Source organism: Rhinopithecus bieti, unplaced genomic scaffold (genome assembly GCF_001698545.2).
Source record: "Rhinopithecus bieti isolate Rb0 unplaced genomic scaffold, ASM169854v2 scaffold_33935, whole genome shotgun sequence".
In the NCBI taxonomy this organism is placed as follows: Eukaryota; Metazoa; Chordata; class Mammalia; order Primates; family Cercopithecidae; genus Rhinopithecus; species Rhinopithecus bieti.
The window spans coordinates 515,902-524,912 of record NW_016814646.1 but is presented as its reverse complement, the minus strand read 5'-3'; the positions used below and the strand labels follow the sequence as shown (position 1 = coordinate 524,912).

The 9,011-nt window shown below is 38.2% G+C and overlaps 1 protein-coding gene across 1 annotated transcript in view; it reads right to left on the bottom strand.

Moving 5' to 3' along the window:
- Nucleotides 1-9,011, bottom strand: part of WDFY3 (WD repeat and FYVE domain containing 3) — a 267,982-nt gene that overhangs the window by 226,050 nt on the left and 32,921 nt on the right. The window contains 1 exon segment of the mRNA XM_017851638.1: nucleotides 1,491-1,590. The gene's annotated coding sequence lies outside the window, so the exon portion shown is untranslated.

Here is a 9,011-nt window from a genome sequence, read left to right as displayed (position 1 = left end):
GTTCAACCATTGTGGAAAACAGTGTGGTGATTCCTCAAGGATCTAGAACTAGAAATACCATTTGACCCAGCCATCCCATTCCTGGGGATATACCCATAGGATTATAAGTCATGCTGCTATAAAGACACATGCACACGTATGTTTATTGCGGTGTATTCACAATAGTAAAGACCTGGAACCAACCCAAATGTCCATCAGTGACAGACTGGATTAAGAAAATGTGGCACATATACACCATGGAATACTACACAGCCATAAAACAGGATGAGTTTGTGTCCTTTGTAGGGACATGGATGCAGCTGGAAACCATCATTCTCAGCAAACTATCGCAAGAACAGAAAACCAAATACCGCATGTTCTCACTCATAGGTAGGAATTGAACAATGAGATCACTTGGACACAGGAAGGGGAACATCACACACCGGGTCCTATTGCGGGGAGGGGGGAGGGAGGAGGGGGGAGGGATTGCATTAGGAGATATACCTAATGTAAATGATGAGTTAATGGGTGCAGCACACCAACATGGCACATATATACATATGTAACAAACCTGCACATTGTGCACATGTACCCTAGAACTTAAAGTATCATTTTAAAAAAAACAAACAAAAAAAAGAGATAAGAGACCATCCTGGCCAACATGGTGAAATCCCGTCTCTACTAAAAATACAAAAATTAGCTGGGCGTGGTGGTGGGCGCCTGTAATCCCAGCTACTCAGGAGGCTGAGGCAGGAGAATCGCTTGAACCTGGGAGGCACAGGTTGCAGTGAGCCGAGATTGCGCCTCTGTGCTCCAGCCTGGCAACAGAGCGAGACTATGTCTCAAAAGATAAAATAAAATAAAATAAAATAAAATATAAAAAGGTGAAAGAAAATGTAAAGCAAAAAAATCCCAGGACATGAGTTCAAGAGAGGAAAATCAGATGTATGCCCCTAAATAACACATCCAACACAAGAAATAGCATACCAAATAATAAGCGGAGACCCTCAATTTCAAGGAATATGAGGTTGTTTTCTATGTTTCCAAGTAGAAAAAACTATAAGCATATTTATAAACTAAAAAAGCATTTTTAGCCATTAAGAATTTTTTTTTGAAATTTAATATATGCATGGGGTTTAAAAGACCATATTGAAAAGAATACACACTAAAAGTAAATATCCCACTACAGGGCTCCAGTTCCCCTCCCTAGAACTGTCATCACTAATTTCTTGAATATCTTTTAAAGATATATTAAATGTGTATAAGCATATAGGTGTACACATAACATATATCCTCCTGTAAATAGTCTATTAGAAACAGTTCTCAACATACATTTTCTATTTCCTAAATATGACAGTATAGTAATCAAATTTATAATGGTAGCTCTATAAATCAACTCAATATAAAAAGCCCCGTCTACACATAAGTAATTAACAGTCTTTGTTTATCAATAAATCCAGTGATAGTAAAGATTAAAACAAAACCTACTAATTTTCTTCCCAGAGACTGACCTTTAGGGAATTCCTTGGGTAACAGGTTCTGAATGTGTGAGCACAATAGGGCCCATTCGCTTGAAGGTATTTTACTGAAGACTTGAAATCTGGGCTCCACCTAGAAAGAGGGGGAAAAAGGTTATCAATTAGTCTCTAATTCAGAATATTTTCCTCAACACAGGTAGCCCAGGTCTACTAACTATCTCACACATGAGGGCTTTTCAACCTTGGTAGGATACTGGAATCAACTAAGAAGCTTTAAAAAATGCTCTGAAGCCTGGAAGCCACTCTGTTCAAATCACAAGTCTCTGGGGCTAGAGCCTGGGCAGGGTTTTTACGGGTTTCCCAACTGATTCTAATGTGCATCCAGGGTTGAGAACCACTGCCGGAGAAATATAAAATCAGACAGTATGGAGGTCACCTATAAACTTTTCAGCTTGTTGCTAAATAATGTATGAGTATGGAAATACACTATTTTTAAATTATTTTATTTTATTTTATTTTTTGAGACACAGTTTCACTCTTATCACCTAGGCTGGAGTGCAGTGGCCTGATCCTGGCTTACTGCAATCTCTACCTCCCAGGTTCAAGCAGTTCTCCTGCCTCAGCCTCTGAGTAGCTGGAATTACAGGTGTATGCCACCACACCCAGCTAATTTTTATATTTAGTAGAGACGGAGTTTCACCATGTTGGCCAGGCTGATCTTGAACTCCTCCTGACTTCAGGTGATCTGCCTGCCTCGGTCTCCCAAAGGGGAAATGCACTTTTAAAATACTTGGGCAAAGGTGGCTGTAAATAACCAGAATGTTCCTAATGTAGGACAAAGTGACGCTGGAGAGCCCACAACACAGGACTCAACAGGTAGTCACCTCACATTCTCTGAACAAGCTTAAAAACCCAGGACAAACCTATTCTGGACATTTCATTATGAAAGAAACAGGATCAAATATTGAAAAACGCCTTAAAATCTCCCTGAATAAGAAAAAGGTACATAGAGACAACAGCAACTATTAAAATTTAACTTAAAAGCAAGATGCAATAACTATTGTTTGACTGCAAAAATCAGAAGTGAAATGAACAAATTAAATTCCTAACAATGACGTTCACAAAACCTCTTTTATAGGGATTATAACCTATGGCACATGAAAGGGCCTAAGCCGGCAGCCACTACCTATATGTGGATATTTCATCTTAAATACAAATTAATTTAAATACATGAAGTAAAAAATCTAGTTCCTCAGTTGCAACAGACACATTTGAAGTGCTCAACAGCTACTGTGTGTCTAGTGATTACTGTATTAGACAGAGCCAACATAAAACATTTTAATTGTCACAGAAAGTAATATTGGACAATGCTGGCTTGGGAGTAAATGAAGTCCTGAAACTTCATATTAAATTTGTGAACATACATATACTCTAGAAAGATGACCTATGACTTTTATTTGATTCTCAAAGGAGATCATGTTCAATTGCCGCACCAGTGATTCAAGTGCCAGTGCCCAAGCCCACAGAAAGCAGAAAAGAATCCTTTTTTTCCTCAAATAGTTACCTCTTTTAAAAAAGCATATCATATCAACAGTAGCACATCCCACCCATGGATATAGTCTTTCAACCACTGCATGAAGACGAGTAGGACTACTATTAGCACAAAATGGTCTTCCCACCTCCCTAATGTCGTTATGGTCCTGGGGCTTCACTGCTTTTTCAGAAGAGAAAAAGTAATAGTAAATCATAACCACAAAAATAGACCTCCTTTGATTTATTCATCATCTTCAACTTCATTAGCTATTGATATATCCAAGATGATTTACCTACCTTTTAACCCCAAATCCCGGCTTTTTGTGGCAAAGGGAATCACAACAAAATAGAAAGTGAATTATGCATCCCTCAGAAAAAAACACCAACAACAACCTTCCATCTGTAGGATGCTGTTCCTAAGAAGAATTCCAAGGATACTTGGCTACTGACCTAAGATTTAACACTTAAGTTGTCATCAAAAACTAACACAAAACAAAGATATGATCTCAAAGGTGAGCTTCCCTTATGGATAAACAGTCTGGGTTTAGCTTCCATACTGAAAAGGTTTGAGTTTGGCACTGAAACAAAGTCTTCTAAAGAGACATCATGGTGTGATGAGTATAGAGTATATCCAGCTATATTCAATTTCTAGGATACGATCAACTGTCTAATTAATTTAAAAACTTAGCAACTCCATCTCTAATCCTTTGCTCCTAATACATACTTTTTAAAAAAGGCAACCTCCCTAAAATGTTCGACTGTATCTTAACTAATTCAAATAAAATTACTTTAAAATGAGTATGCCTTTTATCTGTGAAGCAAAGATATATCAAGTCAAAAGACCACACAAGAATATGAATAAAAGTAAAAGGTAAAATAGACCCTCAATGTAAGACAAGACCAAAGCCTGTCTTATAAATTAGGTGAGCTAGCTGCGTGAACTATAAAGTCTGAGTTCAATAACATCCCATGATTCAAATGTTATTAAACTAAGTGTATTTTAAGTCAATAAACTAAAAGTCTGGCATTTTCTTATCAAATTAAACATTTATTTATTATGTATTCATGACAAATTGCAATTCCCAAGTATTTACCATAAAACAGGGGTTAGCAAATTACAGCCACGTACCAAAATCTAGCCCACATGTTTTTGTAAATAAAATTTTATTGGAACACATCTATATTCATTTACTTGTGTATTGCCTATGACTGCTTTCACACTGCAACAGCAGAGTGCCCACAACAGAGACCCTAAAGCATAAAATACTTCATCCAGCCCTCTACAGAAAAAGTTTGCTGACCCTGGCACTAAAGAAATAAAAACTGGGCCAAGTGTGGTAGGTCACACCTATAATCCCAACACTTGGAAAAGCTGAGGTGTGAGGATGACTTAAGGCCAGGAGTTCTAAGACCAGCCTGGGCAACATAGTGAGATCCCATCTCCACACACACACACAAAATTAAAAACAAAAAATTAGCCAGGTGTGGTGGCATGCTTGTAGTCCTAGCTACTCAAGAGGCTGAGACAGGACTGCTTGAGCCCAGGAGGTAGAGGCTACATGCAATGTGACTGCACCACGTACTCTAGCCTGGGTAACAAAGCAGGACCCTGTTTCAAAAAATAAAAAAGAAAGAAAGAAAAAGAAATGAAATGAAATGAAAACTTATGTTCACACAAAACTTACACACAAAAGTTTATAGTATCTCTATTCATTATGGCCAAAGAATGGAAATAACCCAAATGTCTTTCAGCAGGTGAACAGACACACAAACTATGGTGCACCCATACAACTCAACAAAAGTAAAATAATTTTTTTTTCTTTTTTTTTTTAGTCAGCATCTTGCTCAATCTCCCGGGCTGGAGTACAGTGGTACAATCACAGTCCACTGCAGCCTCGAACTCCTGGACTCAAGTGATGCACCTGCCTTAGCCTCCTGAGTAGCTGGGATTACAGACACAACACCACAACCAGCTAATTTTTAAATTTTTTTCATAAAGATGGGGTCTCATTATGATGCCCAGGCTGGTCTCAAACTCCCGGCCTCAAGTGATCCTCCAAAAGTGCTGACGTTACAGGCATGAGCCACGGCATCCAGATTGTGAATGAATTATTGATAAATATAAAAACTTGGATGATTCTCAAAGGCATTATGCTAAGTCAAACGAGTCTCAAAAGGTTACATATTGTGTAATTCCATTTATATGGTGTTCTTGAAAAAAAACTATATTGATGAAGACAGATTGGCAGTTGCCACGGGTTAGAGGTGAAAGGGACTGTGACTATAAAGAAACACAGCAAGGAAGTTTTTTGGGTGATAAAACTGTCCCGTATCCTCATTGTGGTAGCAGTTACACTTATCTGCACATATATCAAATTCCATAAAGCTGTATACCACAAAAAGGTCAATTTTGCTTTGTAATAATTAAAAAACAAAACCTTTTGAAAACAATAGTTTATAGTTTATTTATAATAGTTTCTGTGTTTATTTGTGCTGTGATAACAGAATACAAGAAACTGGGTAGTTTATAAATAATAGAAATGTATTTCCTCATGGATCTGCAGGCTGAGAAATCTAAGATCAAGGCACTGGCTGGTTCAGTTGTCTGGTGAGGGCTGCTCTCTGCTTCCAAGATGGTGCCTTATTGCTGCATCCTCTGGAGGGGAGGAGCATGTGTCCTTATATGGCAGAAGGTGAAAGGGCAAGAAACCTAATGCATAAAGCCTCATTTAGAAGGGTCTTAATCCCATTCATAAGAAAGGAGCCTTCATGGTGTAATCAAGTCCTAAAGGCTCTACCTCTTAATACTTTCTGTTATGGTTTGAAAATTTCTCCTCTCCAAAACTCACGTTGAAATGTAATGCTCTAATGTGGCACTAATTAGAGGTGTGGCCTTTTGACTGGTTCATGAGGAATCTGCTCTCATGAAGGGACTAATCCATTCATGGATTAAGGTCCTCATGGGGATCAGCTGGTGGCTTTCTAAGAAGAAAAAGAGAGACCTGAGTTATCATGTGATGTCCTGTACCACCTCGGGACTCTGTAGAGAGTCCCTTCCAGCAAGCAGGCCCCCACCAGAAGGAGTTCCTAGATCTTGGACTCTTCAGCCTCCATAAGCATAAGAAATAAATTCCTTTTGTTTTCAAATTACCCAGTTTCAGGTATTCTGTTTTAAGCAACAGAAAACGGACTAAGACACCATCACAATGGCCATTACATTTCAACACCTGCATATTGGAGGGGACATATTTAAATCATAGGTAAATAGTTTAAAGAAAAGCAACAAACTAACAAGGAAACAAGCTCTAAAAATTTAGGGCAAATAATCTGAGATTTTGCCAGGGAAGATGAGATCCCAAAGTGTAGTCTGGGTTACTATACTCTTGGGTTTTAGTCCTGGCTTTATAATCCATTCACTATGGAACATTAAATCCATAACTGAGATCAGTATTTCCCTGTGATTTTTCTGCATGCAGTGTGACAGGTTGATATCTTAGGGTGAATATGAAGCTCCTGAATGCAGTATTTCCCCTGTCAAATATGACATACTACATGAAAAAATACTGCAATTCAAGTTATCTCAGAATACCTCCATTCTACTCTCCAGATTAGCCATAAATATAAAGGCGTGGCTTATATCACAGTTGTCAGCCCTTTTCACACACTCAAGTTTTCTCACTCTGTCAAAGCTCTTTCCCATCTCCAGGCTTTCAGGAAAATCTGGCATTATATTCCATACACACACTGAAAGACTGTGCCACATATGTTTTTGCACTGTACATGATCTGCAATTTTCTTTAGGGAAACCAGATTTGCAGATTGCCCATGAGAAATCTGTAAACTGTCACCCGGAATTCATCAAAACATAAATTTAGTAAATACAAAATAATTATCACAGAAAACAAGAGGTAGGATTTAGTGCTTTCACAGAATCAACAATAAAAACAATTTATAAATTAGTTACATGTTTTGTAAATCCAATAAAACAGTTTTTTAAAACCCAATATGAAAACTAGGAAAAGATACATTCAGACTAATTGCTTCCATTGTGCATAATTAACAGATCAAGTCTCAAGTTAAACTCTAAAAGAGGAAGAACTCAGGAGTGACCACTAATCTTCTGTAAATCATTTTTACATGGTCATCAAAGAGAAGAAACTTTTTAAAAGGGCAAAATAAAATTTTCATCATGACAAAAAGCACATCCCAAAGTCCCTAGCATTTTCTGGTGATGCTAAATATCAGCAAGTTCTTTGACATTCCTACTCTTAAAAGGAAAAGCCTTTTTCTCCATACCCTTTGAATGGGACTAACTTTTGACAAGTAAAATGCTGGGAGTGGTACTATGTTATGTGACTTATAAGACTAGGTCATAAAAAGGATGCAAATTGTAGCTCTGCCATTAATACTAATTCCTCTCTTTCAGATTTAATGTCAGGATTGGCAATAGCATATGTAAAGTCTTTGACTTGGTGCCAGAATATCAGAAGCCTAACAAATAGCTTCTAACCAAGCACTTGTAGTCCTTAAAGTCACCCTCGAGATGTGTATTATTAGGATTTAAGAATGAAAAGAGTAAATTATGTTGTTGAATGAATGAAAGTCACAAAGTGCTAAAATCAAATCACGAAGAATATAAAGACTTTTAGAAAACTTCTTTCTATTAAGGTTGAGTCAAATGAAATTGCCATTTTGTCAGGTCAGAAAAAAGAGTATCAGTAATTTTACAGTTCAATCTAATACATGTGGAATAAATGTTTTCCCTTTGATATTATCAAACACATTATTACATATTTCAAATAAAAGGAAAACCTCAGGGAATATATAATCTAAATGTAAAAAGTTTAGAATATTTTCCATAGCAGAGCATATACGAAGGGAGTTTGCGTCAAACAAAAAGGGAGTTTGTTGCGTCTCGCTCTATGGCACAGGCTGGAATGCAGTAGCGCAATCTTAGCTCAATGTAACATCTGCCTCCTAGGCTCAAGCAATTCTTCCACTTCAGCCTCCTGTGTAGCTGCGAGTACAGGCCTGCATCACCACGCCTGGCTAATTTTTGTATTTTTGGTAGAGACCAGGTTTCTCCATGTTACCCAGGCTGGTCTCGAACTCCTGGGTTCAAGTAATCTGCCTGCCTCATCCTCCCAAAGTGCTGGGGTTACAGATACGAGCCACTGTGCCCAGTCTTATAATACTGTTTTAATTCATTCTCCTACTCATTAGACTTCAAAAATATTTCAAACCAAACCTCACCTTAGAGTTTCATCATTTAAAACATTAACCTTCTTTGAAGGTGGCCAAGTTATGACAGACTGAGAAAAGCTGGACAAAAACAATATGTGAAATACATGAACATTACAGAATCGGTTTCAGATATTTAAGACACTACACTATACACATGTATATTTATGTGATGTATATCTCTATTTCTCTATCTCCCTATCTGTCTATCTGTCTGTCTGTCTGTCTCTTCATCCGTCCACCCTCCCGCCCGCCTGCCTGCCTGCTATGGTCTGAATGTCTGTGTTCCCCCACCCCAAACTCATGTTAAAATCCCAACCCTCCCAATATGATGGTATTAGGAGGTGGGGCTTTTGAAGGTGTTTAGGTCATGAGGGTGGAACTCTCATCAATTGATTAGTGTCCTTATAAAAGCTCTTCTGCCTCTTCCACATGTGAGGACACAGCAAGAAGGCCCTGTCTGTGAACCAGGAAGTGGGCCCTCACCAGACACTGAATCTGCTGGTGACTTGATGTTGAACTAGAACTGTGAGAAGTAAATTTCTGTTATTTATTTATCTATCGATCTATCTATCTATCTATCTATCTATCTATCTATCTATCTATTTGAAACGGAGTTTCGCTCTTGTTGCCCAGGCTGGAGTGCAACGGCGTGATCTTGGCTCACTGCAATCTCCGCCTCCTGGGTTCAAGGGATTCTCTCGCCTGGGTGAGACAGAGCAAGACTCTGTCTCAAAAAAAAAAAAAAAGGAAGAGAGGGAGGGGGAGGAGGGGGAGGGG